An 18,717-nucleotide genomic window follows, 5' to 3' on the forward strand; every position below is an offset into this window, starting at 1 on the left:
AACAAACTGGGGGACAACATGGACACTAGTGAAGTTTTTTTTTGAGCTTCACATCATGCCTTGCACCACTACTTTTGCATACTGCAGATCCGAATAAAAAACAGGTAATTTGTTACAATAATATTTTACTACTTTGCATTGCATCTTTTGTAATAATATTGGCCGCCATTTATCATTGTCTTTAGACTGGTTTTTGTGTCTGAAAAGGGTGCAAAAAAGGAGCAAGCAGGGTTTATTTGTGCCTTTTTTGCACCTTTTGGTTTACACATTTCTGCTGATTTTGAGTTGCAATCCACTGATTTTGGCAATACACATGATATGGAAGGGTTTTATGAGCTGCGCCTTTTTGTAAAAAGGCACAAAAAGGCGCAAATCCACTGAAAAGTTTCTAAAACTACTCCAGCCCAGACTTAGCTTAGCTTTTTGGTGTATGTGAAGATAGAAATTTCAGAAAATGTGACCTGTACAAAATTTATTAAATGCTCTGTGACTATTTAATAAATTTGGTGCTTCTACACATTATCAGGACACAAAAAAGGTGTTAAAAAAATGCTACACTTACTCCTACAATGATAAATGCTAGCCATTGTTTTTTACTGTTTTTACACTGTTATACTGTGTTGGTTGAGAGTGAAGGGAACCCATTAATTTAAACAGGGCCATTGCTTAACAATGGGAACATTCTATTAGTTGGAGGGCCTGCTCTAGTCCAGCCTCTCTCCAGAAAGGGAGGAAGTTGAGTCAGTTCTAGTGCAGACTATCCTAGAGATAGAGTTAATAAAATGTACTTATAGTAATAAGAAAAAAACTGTATGACATATCGCAGGGTCATGCTTCTCTTCCCACTCTGTGTCTATGTGGGTCAGATGGCCCCATTGACTTACATGATGACTGTCTCATGTAAGTAGGGAGAAAATGAGCTAAGTGTGTGCTTCTTAAAGAATCGTTCTACTAATTGGTCAGGGTCTGAACAATCAGACACTGATCGATCAAAACTATTGATATCACTCTTTGACATATCAAAAGTTTTTCATAATGACAATGCCCATTTAAGTGTAGTGTAGTCTACCTAGTGTTGTCTCCCTCTTGAGTAGACCAGCATCTCCAGTTGCCTATTCTGAACCCACCTCTGGAAAGGGGAAGCATCGTGGGTTTTTGCCCTGGATCATTTGGGACACATTAGCTCCTACAAGATAAGGCTTTTATCCCAATCCAAATTTATGAAGGAAGAAAAAAGAGGAGTTCTACAGATTGTACAGAAAGAGACAGACTATGAGAAGAATTTGTAAAGGAGCCTCATAGCTTCTTAGGATGTTTTAGGGCTTTGGGCCAAGTCTAGAGATTTTATGCCAGGCTACAGTTCATCTAATGGACCTGCACTTCATAGTGGGCATTGCAGCTCAACTCAATAAATGCTCCTCTTTTATCAAGAATCCAGTAGAAGCCAACCTGTGTGCACATACCTCTTAGGGTGAGAATGTTTAGTCTGTCCAAGTTCTACCTCATTTCTTCCAGCACATTCCTTTTGCTTCAGCTATTATTTGAAATATTGTGTTACAAGAATTTGCACCTTTATTCTATTGAATTTGATTGCCAAGTAAAAAGACTGTTTTTTATCCTGTATATGTATTTTAATATGTTAGTCATTTTGATATTTCAAAAAAAGTATCATTGTTTCTTTTATATGCATCCTTTTTTTTTGTTTGGTAATATAAATATTCAAGCATAGGACCCTGTGAAGCCGTAGTTCTGTGCCACAAAAACACAGTGACCGTGACAGACTGTGGGACCACAAGTGTTTCTGAGTCACTGTAAAATTTGTAAAATGTTTCTACAACTACCTTACTTACGTCTTACTCCCACCAACATGGAGGTATACAACATTTGAACAGAAAACACACATACCTATTGCATCATTACTAATGAAAGTGAATGTAGTCGTGATGTGACCTGGGGGAGTTGTTGCAACTGTTAGGGTCATGGAAGCTTATGAGTAGCAACAGGATTATTTTCAATAGTTGCACAGTTTAGGCAGTGAAACAGTGATCTTTGGGTGCATGACCTGTGTCGCAACCACAGTTGCCATGTAACCCTTGCCAAAAGACAGCCTGATGATGCACAATCTCTGACTGGAACCAAATTTGTATGCAGCTTTGAGAATTTGCTGTGAGTTACAATACCAGATACAACCTATGGACGCAGATACAACCTATCGACTGATATCAACAGGATCTGTGCCTTATGCCCTTCCAGTAATCTAGGCCTCATATTTTAAGCATGACTGTGCTACACTGAGCTGTTTAGTAATATCCATTCAATTGTTATATTAGTTTGTGTTCGGGGCTTCACACTCATGCTCGTGTCACAAACGTTTCACATACCTGAATGGAAAACATTGAACATTAACAAAAGCCATTGATCTGTGCCCATAACCGCGTCCAAGAGCAAGCCTTAAGTGGGCATACCCTGTAATGAGTGAATTAAATTAAAATAAGTAAAATAAGATACAGAGGGTTGGGAGGGATCCACAAAAATGTCACGTACACCCGCCAGTAAGAGCAGGGGGCATTATATACGCCTACCCCCCACCCACAACACCTATATGCCCCGCCTAGTAGTTTAGGGGCAGAAATACTCCAGCCCCTCACACAAATACAGCCCGATAGGCTTAACACTTGTGATCGGTGCTTCACACTCGTGCTCGTGTCACCAACGTTTCACATACCTGAATGAAAAACATTGAACCTTAACAAAATCGGTTGTTCTGTGCCCATAACCGCGTTCGAGGGCACACCTTAAGTGGGCAAAACACATAACCTGGTAGGGTAAGTAGCAGAATGCATAAACCTCATAAACAATCCCACACCCTAAGTACACTGACCATCACAACACCCTAATTTAGACCCTACCCTAAGAGACAGAGTAGATTCTACCATCTAGTTATCAATGAAGGCAGTACCTGGTAGGAGCTATGGCCACTATGCCTACTCTGAAGAATGAGCTGGCACTGAATCAGGACCAGGTTGGCATACTAGCCAAACATACTCACCTGTGCTATTCTGGCAAGAGAAATGGATAGATGCCTGTCAGGCCTAACACTAAGCTATCCAAGTCCCTGTGATTAAGAGGCCAAAAAACACAAACTGTTAGCCAACTGACACACAAGTAACTGGACCACCTGACAGACCTTGACCATGATCTCCATATTACCCGTAACCAGCACTAGGCTCGAGAAACTTACCCAGACTACCCAAACTGTACCCTAAGCTACCAACCAACTGGTCCCAGGAGTAATGGCCCGCTGCGGGTGACCGATCCTTGCATAACACTCCTGTAGACTGGCCAGGTCTATGAGTAACCATCGTGCCTGAAGACGGGCCAGGTCTATGAGTAAACATCGTGCCTATCAACCTGACAGGTCTTACATGCCATCAACTACACTCGAATAACCCCTTTCCTGGACATTAAACCACACCTTAAACTGTGACTCAAAAACTGGTCTCATGGGTGATGTCTTGCCACGAGTGACCGATGCCTTCATAAGCCCTCGTGCCTGTAGACATGAAAGCTCCTTGCTTAACCCTCGTACCTGTAGGTCTCTTTGAGAACCACCATGCCTGAAGATGTGCCAGGTCTTTACATTCCCATCGTGCCAGTAGACGTGACAGGTCTTTGCATAACCCTCGTGCCTGTAGACATGACAGGTCTTGCATAACCTTCTTTTTTTTTTTTGCAACCAACTATGTGTCATGAAACTATATCTCAGAAAGCTTATCAGTAACAAAAACTACGCAGTCCATCCCACTGCAGGCATGGCAGGTATGAAGGGAATACGACCCTTATGTGACATGATGTTGTTGCGATGAAGGTGTGTCAGTAACAACAACTCCGCAGTGCATCCCCCTGCAGTTGCAGCAGGTATGAAGGATATACAGCCACCTATATATTGTGATGTTGTTGCTTTGAAGACATGCCAGTAACAACAACTGTGCAGTGCATCCCCCTACAGATGTGGCAGGTACGAAGGGTATGCAACCGCCTATGTGTTGTGATGTTGTTGCTCTGAAAATCTGTTAGTAACCACAACTATGCAGTGTATCCCCCTGCAGATGTGGCAGGTATGATGGGTATACAACCGCCTATGTGTCATGATGTTTTCCCTCTGAAAATGTGTCAGTAAGAACAACTACGCAGTGCATCCCCCTGTAGACATGGCAGGTACGAAGGGTATACAACCACCTGTGTGTTGTGATGTTGTTGCTCTGAAGACGTGTCAGTAACAACAACTATGCAATGTATCTCCCTGCAGTCGTAGCAGGTATGAAGGGTATAGAACCACCTATCTGTCATGATGCTGTTGCTCTGAAGACGTGTCAGTAACAACAACTACTCTGTGTATCCCCCTGCAGATGTGGCAGGTATGGAGGGTATATAACCACCTAAGTGTTGTGATATTATTGCTCCGAAAATGTGACGTTAACAACAACTACGCAGTGAAACCCCCTGCAGACATAGCAGGTATGATGGAAAAACAACCACAATACTATGAGCGTATAAACTGTACAAATGCCATACGCAATATTAATTCCCTGAGTGCATGAACCCAACACACGAGCGCATGCGCAGCACAAAACGCCAAGAGTGCACGTTCAGCATGAATGCTATGAATGTATGAACAACGTGAGCGTATGAACCGGGTGAATACCATGATCATATGAACAGGAGACTGCCATGAATGTGAACAGTACCAATGCCTTGAGTGTCTGACCAGTATAAATGCTTAGAGTGTATGAACAGTATAGATGCCACGAGCATGTGAACAATATAGATGCCATGAGTGTATGACAGTATGAGTGCCATGGGTGTATGATCAGTATAATTATCAAGAGGATAAGGAGAGCATAAATGCCACGAGCATATGGACAGCGAAAAGCCATGAATGTATAAACAGTATGAATACTATGAGCATATAAAAACCGCATAATATCATAAGCGTATTAATTGTGTAAATACCATAAATGCATGAACAGTATCAATGCAACGAGCATATGATTACAAATGCCATGAGCGTGTGAACAGTATAAATACTGTGGGCTATTCAACAGTTTAAATGCCATGAGCGTATAAGAAGTCTAAATGCCATGAGCTTATCATGAGCCTATGAAAACTATAAACCACCACAAGCGTAAGAACAGTATAGAGGCCACAAGCAAATGAATACTATGAATACTATGAATGCATGAACAGTATAAATATTATGAACATATGCATAGTATAAATACCATGAGCGTATGAATAGTATAAATGCCATAAACGTGTGAACAGTATAAATACTGTGGGCTATTCAACAGTTTAAATGCCATGAGCGTATAAGAAGTCTAAATGCCATGAGCGTATCATGAGCCTATGAAAACTATAAACCACCACAAGCGTAAGAACAGTATAGAGGCCACAAGCAAATGAATACTATAAATACTATGAATGTATGAACAGTATAAATATTATGAACATATGCATAGTATAAATACCATGAGCGTATGAATAGTATAAATGCCATAAACGTGTGAACAGTATAAATACTAAGAGCATATGGACAGTATAAATTCTATAAGAGTATAAACCATATACCTACCCTGAGCGTATGAATATTATAAGTGCCATGAACGTGTGAAAGTATAAAAACACCACAAGCGTGTGAACAGTATAAATGCCATGAGCGTATGAACAGTATGAACACTATGAGCGTATAAACAGTATAAATGCCATGAGTGTATGCACAATGAAAGCCACAAGCGTATAACAGTATGGATAGCATATAAACAGTATAAATGTCATGAGCGTCTATGAACAGTATAATGCCATGAATGTATGCACGATATGAATGCCATGGGTGTATCGACAATATAGCTGCCATGGGCATATCCACAGTATAGATGTCAAGCGTGTATGAAGAGTATAAATGCCATTAGGGCATGAATATAAATGCTATGACATAATACAGTAAAACTACAAAACAAAAACCTTATCACCTACACATTATGAACCGCTGTCACGTGTACCTACGTATACACGTATACACCCTGAAAATGCTTTCCAGATTACACACTACAAATGCTATGAAACGCATACTCACTGACCGCAACAGACGTATAATTACTAATGCAAAGAACATATGCTCCCCAATTGCTATGAACGTATACGCACTGCACACTCTATAATGTGTCTACAAAAGGTATATGCACTGTAAACACTATAACGTGTGAAAACTAAATGAAATGAACATTAGTGATGAGCGGCATAGGCCATATTCGAATTCACGATATTTTGCAAATATATGCACGAATATTCATCATATATTCGCAAAATTCACATATTCGTAATATTCATAAATTCGCATATGCGAAACTTCGTGTATGCGAAAATTCGCGTATGTGAAAATATTATTCACATATGCGAAAATATATTATTATTCATGTAATTTCAGCCAAGGATATACAATTGGCACTGCTGCTAATAACAGGGTCTTAACCTCTCCAACCTCCTCAGTACCCGTCGTATACAGGCACAGTCACCTGCTGTAGCTTCTTGCACTGATGGTGCACAGACTTGTACAAAGAGCCAAAGTGTCCAATCAAGTAAACTTCAAAAGAAGAGAAAAGATGGCAGCTCACCGCACTTGCAAATCAAGCTTCTTTATTTCCAGCAGCGTGAGTGAACATACAAAATGGTGCAGGTACCCAGACAACCGCACGAACAACGCCCGTTTCGCACGTAAAGTGCTTCTTCCGGTTCGTTGTCGTACTCCCATTACCTCCCTTAAATACCTGACCCTACCTGACGTAAAACAGAGGTGGGGACTAGCTAACAAGCATCCGTCGCCCTAACCTTACTCAAATGGTTACGTCATACAAGTGTGCTCACGATGCCCTGTTGCCACGGATGCGAAAGGGACGCACACGCTGGTGCCGGAAGAGACGTGGATGAACACTCCGTCAGCTGACCTGTCGTGGCTTCCCCCGTCTCCACAGCAACTCTGCATCATGTGACATTCTTCGCACTGCGGGAAAGGAAAAATAACAAGGGGGGTAAGTAAATACAACAAAGTGAGCTGTGATTAAAACAATGCACAATAAAAATAGTACACAGATTAAAAACAAATAAAAGACACCCTACAGGAAAATGCTCATATCATTTTTTTCGTTTAATCCTCCTGCGCCCATAGCTCCTGTTCTTAAGATCCACTTGCTCTCACATTGCAGTAGACTCCGATTTCTGTCACCACCGTTTTTGGAATTTTCAACAATTTGTATCCCAGCAAATTTAAGAACAGACGGATCACCGCCACGTATTTCTCTAATATGTTGAATTCATCTGGGACATCCAACTCCCGTGGTGACAGATCGGAGATGTTCCCTGATGCGTACATTCAAACTGCGAATCGTTTTTCCAATATAGAACAGACCACATATGCAATAGATGACATATACCACATATTTGGATTTACATGTGATAAAGTCCCGTACTTGCCAGTTAATTCCACCCAGGGTAAGATATTTCATTTCTGCATTAGAGGGACATTGTTGACATTGCCGACACTTAAAGTTCCCCTGGGGTCTGCTTTTATTTAGCCAATATTCCTTTTTTTGTTCTCTGTATTGGTTCGGGCCAAGTAGGCTACCCAAAGTTTTTGTCTTTCTGTATGAGAAGAGTGGGCAGTTGGCTACAGTGGCTCCCAGGTCACTATCCCCCTCGATCAGATGCCAATGCCACTTAACCGCGGATTGGACAACCAGTGCAAGACCAGTGCAAGAAGCTACAGCAGGTGACTGTGCCTGTATACGATGGGTACTGAGGAGGTTGGAGAGGTTAAGACCCTGTAATTAGCAGCAGTGCCAGTTGTATATCCTTGGTGGAAATTACGTGTGTTTATCTTTCATTGTATCAACTTGAGCACGCAGCTACAAAGGGGCATATACCTCTGACCCCATTCTGGATGATGGAAACTAATGGAGAACCCTCGCAACCCGAAGTCGGCACGGCACTTAGCGTGGGAAGAACTGATGCGGGTGCCTATTTCACCGCATGTGAGTCTAAGGACACCCTGCAGATGCTCAGCCTTAAAGCACTAGAACAAAAAGTGATGTCACTCTCCGAAAAGGAAGTACGTTTGTTGTAGACTGTTAATTCCTTGCGCTCTTATGATGCAAGCAATAGAGCACCTAGGGGTCTGCGGACATACAAGGAGCCGTCACAATTCCTGGAGGATGACAGTTTTCTGAATGAGTGGAGACAAGCCCACCTGGAGCACTCACTTCTTCTGATGAGGATCATCCTTAAGGGAAACGAAGTTGAATATAATTTGGTTACACAGGAGTTATGCAGAGCCAAAAATTGGAGTTGAGATCTCGGTACTCTGGGGAACAGTTCACAGCATTCATGAAAAAGTTTGAAAAAAAGCTATTAACAACACAAGCTGAAACAAAAGACAGAAAAAAAGACAAGTTTCTCAGGGACAAGCTCAACTTCAAAACAGGACGGATATACGATTGGGGAAATCGTAAACCATCTAAGAGGAGAAATCGTCCAAAGAATCGAAACAACGATCAATGGACAACCGACTCAGATTCGAGTCGTTCCGACGACCCCAATAGGGGAAATACAGAAGCCCGCCCCGTAGGAGCATCAAAAAACGGGGGACCACCCGAAGGAGGACAAGGCGGGGGCGGGGCAAGGTGCCCAAATTGCCGCCAGAAAAGAAAGCAAGTCTCGTGGAGATAATGGACATGGGTAAGGAGGACATAATTAATGTTATTAATCTTGCAAATGTTGAGATACCCGAGGATTGTGTTAAGTTATTATCTAGAGGATTGAATTTCAGTTTGACAGAACCTTTTGATGAAATTGACTTTCAGATTGACTTATTCAAGGCCATCAGAAAGATGGGACTCAAAAAACATTTTGCCAAGAATGTTGCGCCCACCCCTGACCCTCTAAGTGGGGAAAAACCTATCTGTATTGGCCCTTTGGGGTTTAGTGCAATGACCAGTATGGGGGAAGACATCGTAAGAGGGGCCCAACTTCTTTTGGATATTGACACCTTTACTGAAAAAGAGGAACTTGATATCTCGGCCTTTACTGGAGGCAACAGTTCTACTTTCTGTTCACCCTTACAGCCGGACGGTACCCTTGAGCTATTTGGGTCCTTGGTATTGAAGGATATTAAAATATTAATTTACCCTGAAGCAGTTGATAACTTGTCTAGCAAGGAGCACAGGGCCTTCAAATGGCTCAGAGAGCAAAAAGGAAACATTGTTGTGTTGTCTAAAGAAAAATACATGGAGGAAGCCCTGAGACAGCTCAGCGATGTTTCCACCTATGTGAAACTCGCAGGTGATCCTACTAGTGGGTACCTCTTTAAACTCCAGACCTTGCTAATAAGGTATGTTGAAAAGAGGGTATTGTCAGAAAAAATAGCAACAAGGTTATTGCCGAGATTCCCAAAGAAGCCCTATTGGTATTATCTCCCCAAGATTCACAAGTCACTGAGCCGACCCCCGGAACGTCCCATAGTCTTGGGGATCGGCTCGGTGACAGAGGGTTTGAGCAAGTACCTAGACTGGCTGCTCCGCCCTCTGCTCACGGAGATACCAACTTACCTGAGGGACACTGGGGAATTCCTCGCGGCCTTGGATAGTGTCCACTGCCTCCCTGGATCCAGTTTGGCGTCAGTAGACGTTGAAAGTCTCTATACCCAGATCCCCCAAGTTGTGGTGGTCCGGGTAATTAGAGAATTTCTGGAGGAAATTCAAATTGAAAGGGACCTGGTCAATTTCATCTGTGAGTCACTTGAATTTGTACTTGGGCATAATGCCTTTAGATTCGGGGAGAGATGGTACAGGCAGGTTAGTGGGACAGCGATGGGGACGCCCGTCGCATGTTCCCTAGCCAACCTGTACCTTGCTATACTCGAAAAACAATTAATTTTCACTGAAAAGAACCCGTTCACCCGTTATATCTCGTCCATTTTGAGATACATGGACGATATTTTTATCGTGTGGACGGGTGACGAGGAACAATTTGTCCAATTTGTGGGGTATCTCAATAACAACGGGGAGATGAACATGAAGTTTACCCATGTCTTTGGCGGTAGGGCATTGGAGTTTCTTGACGTGAGGGTAGAGATTTCCGAGGATGGGTTTATCACCAGTGGGTTCCGCAAACCCACGGCAGTTCATGCGCTTTTGCACTATGAGAGCTACCATCCCCCTCACGTCAAGAAATCCATCCCCTACAGCCAGTTTCTCCGCCTGAGGAGATTAAATAGTACAGATGAGATGTTTGAGACTCAGGATGAGGAATTGGCTAAAAGATTTTTGAACAGAGGGTACCCAAAGGAATCCGTCTATGCTGCCCTGAATAAAGCCCGGAACCTAGGGAGGAAAAAAGCGAGAGGGAAAAGGGAGACTGGGAGGGCTGACAGGTTTGTGTTCTCCTTCAGGCATAGCCCCATGGATCGGATTGTCCAATCTGCGGTTAAGCGGCATTGGCATCTGATCGAGGGGGATAGTGACCTGGGAGCCACTGCAGCCAACCGCCCACTCTTCTCATACAGAAAGACAAAAACTTTGGGTAGCCTACTTGGCCCGAACCAGTACAGAGAACAGAAAAAGTAGCAAAAAAAAAGAAGACCCCAGGGGAACTTTAAGTGTCGGCAATGTCAACAATGTCCCTTTAATGCAGAAATGAAATATCTTACCCTGGGTGGAATTAACTGGCAAGTACGGGACTTTATCACATGTAAATCCAAATATGTGGTATATGTCATCTATTGCATATGTGGTCTGTTCTATATTGTAAAAACGATTCGCAGTTTGAATGTACGCATCAGGGAACATCTCCGATCTGTCACCACGGGAGTTGGATGTCCCGGACTAATTCAACATATTGGAGAAATACATGGCGGTGATCCGTCTGTTTTTAAATTTGCTGGGATACAAATTGTTGAAAATTCCAAAAACGGTGGTGACAGAAATCGGAGTCTACTGCAATGTGAGAGCAAGTGGATCTTAAGAACAGGAGCTATGGGCGCAGGAGGATAAAACGAAAAAATTGATATGAGCATTTTCCTGTAGGGTGTCCTTTATTTGTTTTTAATCTGTGTACTATTTTTATTGTGCATTGTTTTAATCACAGCTCACTTTGTTGTATTTACTTACCCCCCTTGTTATTTTTCCTTTCCCGCAGTGCGAAGAATGTCACATGATGCAGAGTTGCTGTGGAGACGGGGGAAGCCACGACGGGTCAGCTGACGGAGTGTTCATCCACGTCACTTCCGGCACTGGCGTGTGCGTCCCTTTCGCATCCGCGGCAGGTAGGGTCAGGTATTTAAGGGAGGTAATGGGAGTACGACAACAAACCGGAAGAAGCACTTTACGTGCGAAACGGGCGTTGTTCATGCGGTATATATTTTCTTCATAGTCTAAACAAATATTCGCGCATGAGAAAAACTAGCAAAACTACAATTCCCAGCATGCTGGGAGTTGTAGTTTTGCTACATCTGGAGGTCCACAGTTTGGAGACCACTGTGCAGTGGTCTCTAAACTGTAGCCCTCCAGCTGTTGCAAAACTGCAAATCCCATCATGCCCAAACAGCTGTCTTGACATGCTGGGAGTTGTAGTTGCTCAACTCCAGCTGTTGCACAACTACATCTCCCAGGGCATGCTGAGAGTTGTAGTTTTGCAACAGCTGGAGGTTTGCCCCCCCCCCCCCCCCTCATGTGAACATATAGGGTACATTCACACGGGCGGTTTTACAGCGAGTTTCCTGTTTCAAGTTTGAGCTGCGGCAAATTTTCTGCCACAGCACAAACTCCTAGCGGGAAACTCACCGTAAACCCGCCTGTGCGAATATACCCTAAAAACACTACACTAACACATAATAAAGGGTAAAACACTACATATACACCCCCTTACACTGTCCCCCCCCAATAAAAATGAAAAACATATCATACGGCAGTGTTTCCAAAACGGAGCCTCCAGCTGTTGCAAAACATCAACTCCCAGCATTTTCGGTCAGCCACTGACTGTCCAGGCATGCTGGGAGTTTAGCAACAGCTGGAGGCACCCTGTTTTGAATCACTGGTGTATAATACCCCTATGTCCATCCCTATGCGATCCCTAATTTAGTCCTCAAATGCGCATGGTGCTCTCTCACTTTGGAGCCCTGTCGTATTTAACGGAAACAGTTTAGGGCCGCATTTGGGGTATTTCCGCACTCAGGAGAAATTGCACTACAAATTTTGGGGGGCTTTTTCTCCCTTATGAAAAGGAAAAGTTGGGGTCTACACCAGCCTGTTAATGTAAAATAATAAAAAATTTTACACTAACATGCTGGTGTTGCCCCAGTAAAAGGAAAAAAAGACCCCCAAAATTTGTAACGCAATTTCTCCTGAGTACGGAAATACCCCATATGTGGGCGTAATATGCTCTGCGGGCGCACAACAAGGCTCAGGAATGAGAGCGCACTATGTACATTTAAGGCCTAAATTGTTGATTTCCACAGGGGTGGCTGATTTTACAGCGGTTCTGACATAAACGCAAAAAATAAAATACCCACGTGTGACCCCATTTTCGAAACTGCACCCCTAACGGAACGTAACACGGGGTATAGTGCTTCTTAACACTCCACAAGTGTTTGACGAATTTTTGTTAAAGTTGGATGGGAAAATGAGAACAAAAATTTTTTTGCACTAAAATGCTGGTGTTGCCCTAAATTTTTCATTTTCACAAGGTAAAATAGGAAAAAAGCCCCCCAAAATTCGTAACACCATTTCTTCTAAGTATAGAAATATCCCATATGTTAATGTAAATTGCTCTGTGGGCGAACTACAATGCTCAGAAGAGAAGGAGCTCCATTGGGATTTTGGAGAGAGAATGTGTCTGGAATTGAAGGACACGTGTGTTTACAAAGCCCCCCGTGGTGCCAGAACAATGGACCCCCCCCTACATGTGACCCCATTTTGGAAACTACACCCCTAACGTAATGTAATAAGGGGTGCAGGGAGCATTTATCCCCCACAGGTGTCTGACAGATTTTTGGAACAGTGGTCCGTGAAAATGAAAAATGTAATTTTTCATTTGCACAGTCCACTGTTCCAAAGATCTGTCAAACGCCAGTGGGGTGTAAAAGCTCACTTCATCCCTTATTAAATTCTATGAGGGGTGTAGATTCAAATATGGGGTCACATGTGGGGGGGTCCACTGTTCTGGCACCACGGGGGGGCTTCTGTAAACACACAAGGCCCCCGACTTCCATTCCAAACAAATTCTCTCTTCAAAAGCTCAATGTCACTCCTCCTCTCCTGAGCCCTGTAGTGCGCCAGCAGAGCACTTTATAAGGGGTATTTTCATACTCAGAAAAAATGGGGTTACAAATTTTGGGGGTCTTTTTCTCCTATTAAACCTTGTGAAGATGAAAAGTATGGGGGCAACACCAGCATGTTAGTGTAAAATTTTTTTTTTTACACTAACATGCTGTGAAGACCCCAACTTTTTCTTTTCATAAGGGGTAAAAGCAGAAAAATCCCCCTAAAATTTGTAACGCAAATACCCCATATGTGGCCCTAAACTGTTGCCTTGAAATACAACAGGGCTCTGAAGTGAGAGAGCGCCATGTGCCTTGAGGCCTAGATTAGGAATTTACAATAGGGGCGGACCCCCCTACAAGGATGGCGCTTGTCTCCACCAAAACCCTATGGCAGTGTTTCCCAAACAGAGTGCCTCCAGCTGTTGCAAAACTCCCAGCCTGCCAGGACAGTCAATGGCTGTCCAGCAATACTGGGAGTTGTTGTTTAGCAACAGCGGGAGGCTCCGTTTAGGAGACACTGCCGTATGAGATGTTTTTCAGTTTTATTGGGGGGGGGGGGGACTGTGTACGGGGGTGTATGTAGTGTTTTACTTTTTATTTTGTTTTAGTGTAGTGTAGTGTTTTTAGGGTACATTTACATAGGCGAGGGTTCACAGTGAGTTTTCCGCTGGGAGTTTGAGCTGCGGCGGAAAATTTGCCGCAGCTCAAACTGGTAGAAGGAAACCCTCTGTAAACCCGCCTGTGTGAATGTACCCTGTACATTCACTTGGGAGGGGGGAGCACCCCAGACCTTCAGCTGTGGCAAAACTACAACTCCAAGAATGCACTGACAGACCATACATGCTGGCAGTTGTAGTTTTGCAACAGCTGTAGGCACACTGTTAGGAAACAGACTCTAGCTCAGTGATGCCAACCCGTGTGCCTCCAGCTGTTGCAAAACTACAACTCCCAGCATGTACAGTATGTCCGTGGATTCTGGGAGTTGTAGTTATGGAACAGCTGGAGGCACACGAGTTGGAATTACTGAGTTAGGAATCAGACTCTAGTTCAGTGTTTCCCAACCAGTGTGCCTACTGCTATTGCAAAACTACAATTCCCAGCATGCACTGACAGCCGAAAGGCATGCTAGGAGTTGTAGTTATGCAACAACTGGGGATGAACAGTTTGGAGACCACTAAGTAGTGGTCTCCAAACTGTGGTCCTCCAGGTGTTGCAAAACTACAACTTTCAGCATGCACTGACTGCCTGGGCATGCTGGGAATTGTAGTTTTGCAACAATTGGAGGGCTACAGTTTGAAGACCACTGTAAAGACCACGGTTTTAGGTCAGGTTGGAAAAGCGCATATGGGGTAAAAATTAGCCGACCGGAGCGAACATTTCACTCCGGTCGGCTGATTGAAATTAATTACCATACGGGCGCATACGGCCGGGATACGGGAGCGCACGGTTTTAGCTCCCCCCAGCCGTAAGCGCTCCCGTATGGGTAAAAACGTGGTGTGAACCCACCCATAGCGAATGGGTGGGATACTTTCCTATTGGTTGCTGGGTATGCTGCTAATCTCCGACAACTGTATTTGCATCATTCTCATTGGCCCACAAGCTAAAAGAAAGGGGGGATCAATATTCACAAATATTCGCATTCACTTTGGACAGATTTTGAAAAATCTCCCCCTATGAGCGTATGTACTGTACACCACACTATAACTGTACACACTGCACATAACACTCGGAGCGTATGTACTGTATACAACACTAAAACTGTACGTACTGCATATAACACTATGAGCGTATGTATTGTATACCACACTATAACTGTACATACTGCATATAACACTATGAGTGTATGTACTGTATACCACACTTTAACTGTATGCACTGCATATAACAATATGAGCGTATGTACAGTATACAACACTATAACTGTATACGCTGCATATAACACTATGAGCGTATGTACTATATACCACACTATAACTGTACGCACTGCATATAACACTATGAGAGTATGTACTGTATACAACACTATAACTGCAAGCACTGCATATAACACTATAAGCATGTGTACTGTATACAACACTATAAATGTACTCACTACATATAACACTATGAGCGTATGTACTTTATACAACAGTATAACTGTATGTACTGCACATAACACTATGAGCGTGTGTACTGTATACCACAATATAACTGTGCACACTGCATATAACACTATAAGCTCACATACTGTATACAACACTATTACTGTACGCACTTCATATAACACTATAAGCGTATGTACTGTATACAACACTATAACTATTAGTGTTGCTCGCGAATATTCGCAATTCGAATATTATTCGCGAATATCGCATATTCGCGAATTCGCGAATTTCGCGAATACGCGAATTTCGCGAATATAGCGCTATATATTCGTAATTACGAATATTCGTTTTTTTTTTTTTTTTTTTTTTTTTTCACAGTACACATCACAGTGATCACCCCTCTCTGCTTCCAGCTTGTGTGGTGTAAAGAAGGCTGTAATACTACTGTGTTAGACTGGCGTGCGAAAATTCGCATATGCCAAAATTTAGTATATGCTAATTTTCATGTTGTTAATTTTCGCATGCGTGTATTTTCGCATACGCGAAAATAAAACGAGGATATAACGAATATGCGAATATTCGCGAATATATGACGAATATTCGTCCATATATTCGCGAATATTCGCGAATTCGAATATGGCCTATGCCGCTCAACACTAATAACTATATGCACTGCATATAACACAATGAGTGTATGTACTGTATACAACACTATAACTGTATGCACTGCATGTAACACTATAAGCATGTGTACTGTATGCAACACTATAACTGTACACACTGCATATAACACTTTGGGTGTCTGTACTGTATACAACACTATAACTGTACGCACTGCATGTAACACTATAAGCGTGTGTACTGTATACAACACTATAACTGTACGCACTGCATGTAACACTATAAGCGTGTGTACTGTATACAACACTATAACTGTATGCGCTGCATATAACACTATGAGCGTATGTACTGTATACAACACTATAACGGTATGCACTGCATATAACACTATGGCCCGACTCTTTTTCTCGGTTCTAGCACCTAAATTTTTGTCGCAACGTTTGTACGACTATTTATGCATCTATTATGCTTTTTATGCAACTATTTATGCACATTTTACGCCGCACAACCGACACTTTAGAAACCACTCAGAGTGTTTCTTTTTCTCTCTGAAATGGGCGTATTTTATGCAAAAGTGTAAGTTTGCCTCACACAATAACCGACAGCCAAGAGGCCGAGGGAAATAAAAAAATTGGAGTGATTTCTAACAAGGGACTGTTTACCATTGTGTTTTGTGTGAAAGTAACTTGTTTTATAACCTGAAAACATTTTGTACAGTTCAACACTTTTATGAATAAAATATTGAATGCTTTTGTGTAAAAATTTTTTTAATCTAGATATTTATCTAGGTCTAGATATTAATACATTTAATAAAATAGTCTATCTTTCTATATATATATATATATATATATATATATATTTTTTTTATATATATATACATATATGTATATATACACATATAGATCTATTAAGATGAACAATGTGGGGGGGAGGAAACGTGTTGTAAAGAAAAATGTGAAAAGAAAGCAAAAATGTTGTTTAAAAATTAAATTGTGCAAAAAAAAAAAAATTTGGAAAATTACAAGTAAGAATCGCTAGAAAAAGATGAGGCAGGCAAAGGAGCGAACAGCCAGAGAATTTACTCCACTTTCTGAAACTTTATACATGCTTAACCCCTTAAGGACCGGGGGGTTTTCCGTTTTTGCATTTTCGTTTTTTGCTCCTTGCCTTTAAAAAATCATAACTCTTTCAAATTTACACCTAAAAATCCATATGATGGCTTATTGTTTGCGCCACCAATTCTACTTTGTAATGACCTCATTCATTTTGCCCAAAAATCTATGGTGAAGCGGGAAACAAAATCATTGTGCGACAAAATTGAAAAAAAAAACGCTGTTTTGTAACTTTTGGGGGCTTCAGTTTCTACATAGTACATTTTTCGGTAAAAATGACACCTGATATGTATTCTGTAGGTCCATACGATTAAAATGATACCCTACTTATATAGGTTTGATTTTGTCGGACTTCTGGAAAAAATCATAACTACATGCAGGAAAATTTATACGTTTAAAATTGTCATCTTCTGACCCCTATAACTTTTTTATTTTTGTGCGTATGGGGCGGTATGAGGGCTAATTTTTTGCGCCGTGATCTGAAGTTTTTAACGGTACCATTTTTGCATTGATAGGACTTATTGATCACTTTTTATTCATTTTTAAATGATATAAAAAGTGACCAAAAATGCACTATTTCGGACTTTGGAATTTTTTTGCGCGCACGCCATTGACCGAGCGGTTTAATTAATGATATATTTTTATAATTCGGACATTTCCGCACGCGGTGATACCACATATGTTTATTTTTATTTTTATTTACACTGTGTTTTTTTTTTATTGGAAAAGGGGGGTGATTCAAACTTTTAATAGGGGAGGAGTTAAATGATCTTTATTCACTTTTTTTTTTCACTTTTTTTTTGCAGTGTTATAGCTCCCATAGGGACCTATAACACTGCACACACTGATCTTCTATGTTGATCACTGGTTTCTCATAAGAAACCAGTGATCAACGATTCTGCCGCATGACTGCTCATGCCTGGATCTCAGGCACTGAGCAGTCATTCGGCGATCGGACAGCGAGGAGGCAGGAAGGGGCCCTCCCGCTGTCCTGTCAGCTGTTCGGGATGCCGCGATTAGCCGCGGCTATCCCGAACAGCTCGACTGAGCTAGTCGGGAACTTTCACTTTCACTTTTAGCCGCGCGGCTCAGCTCTGAGCGCGCGGCTAAAGGGTTAATAGCGCGCGGTGCCGCGATCGGCACTGCACGCTATTAGAGGCGGGTCCCGGCTTCACTATGACGCCGGGCCCGCCGTGATATGACGCCGGGTTACTGTGTAACCCCACGTTATATCAGAAGAGCAGGACCAAGGACGTACCGGTACGTCCTTGGTCCTTAAGGGGTTAAAAGTGTAGGGTTTTCTTCCAGAAAATTCACATGATTTTCTGAGTGGTTTTCAGATAAGACAAGTGATTTTGGATGAAATGTAGGGAACACGTCCCTTTTCCCGAAAACAATGCCAATTTTGTAGTTTTTTTTTTCTCCCACTCAGAGTGATTCAAATTCTGTCGAGTTTTTTTCTGTGGCGCATTCTGTCAACAAAATTCAGGCGCAAAACCCGACAAAAAGAGTCGGAATCATGTTAGTAAATGAG

This window comes from Hyla sarda, chromosome 10, assembly GCF_029499605.1.
Source record: "Hyla sarda isolate aHylSar1 chromosome 10, aHylSar1.hap1, whole genome shotgun sequence".
Lineage (NCBI taxonomy): Eukaryota > Metazoa > Chordata > Amphibia > Anura > Hylidae > Hyla > Hyla sarda.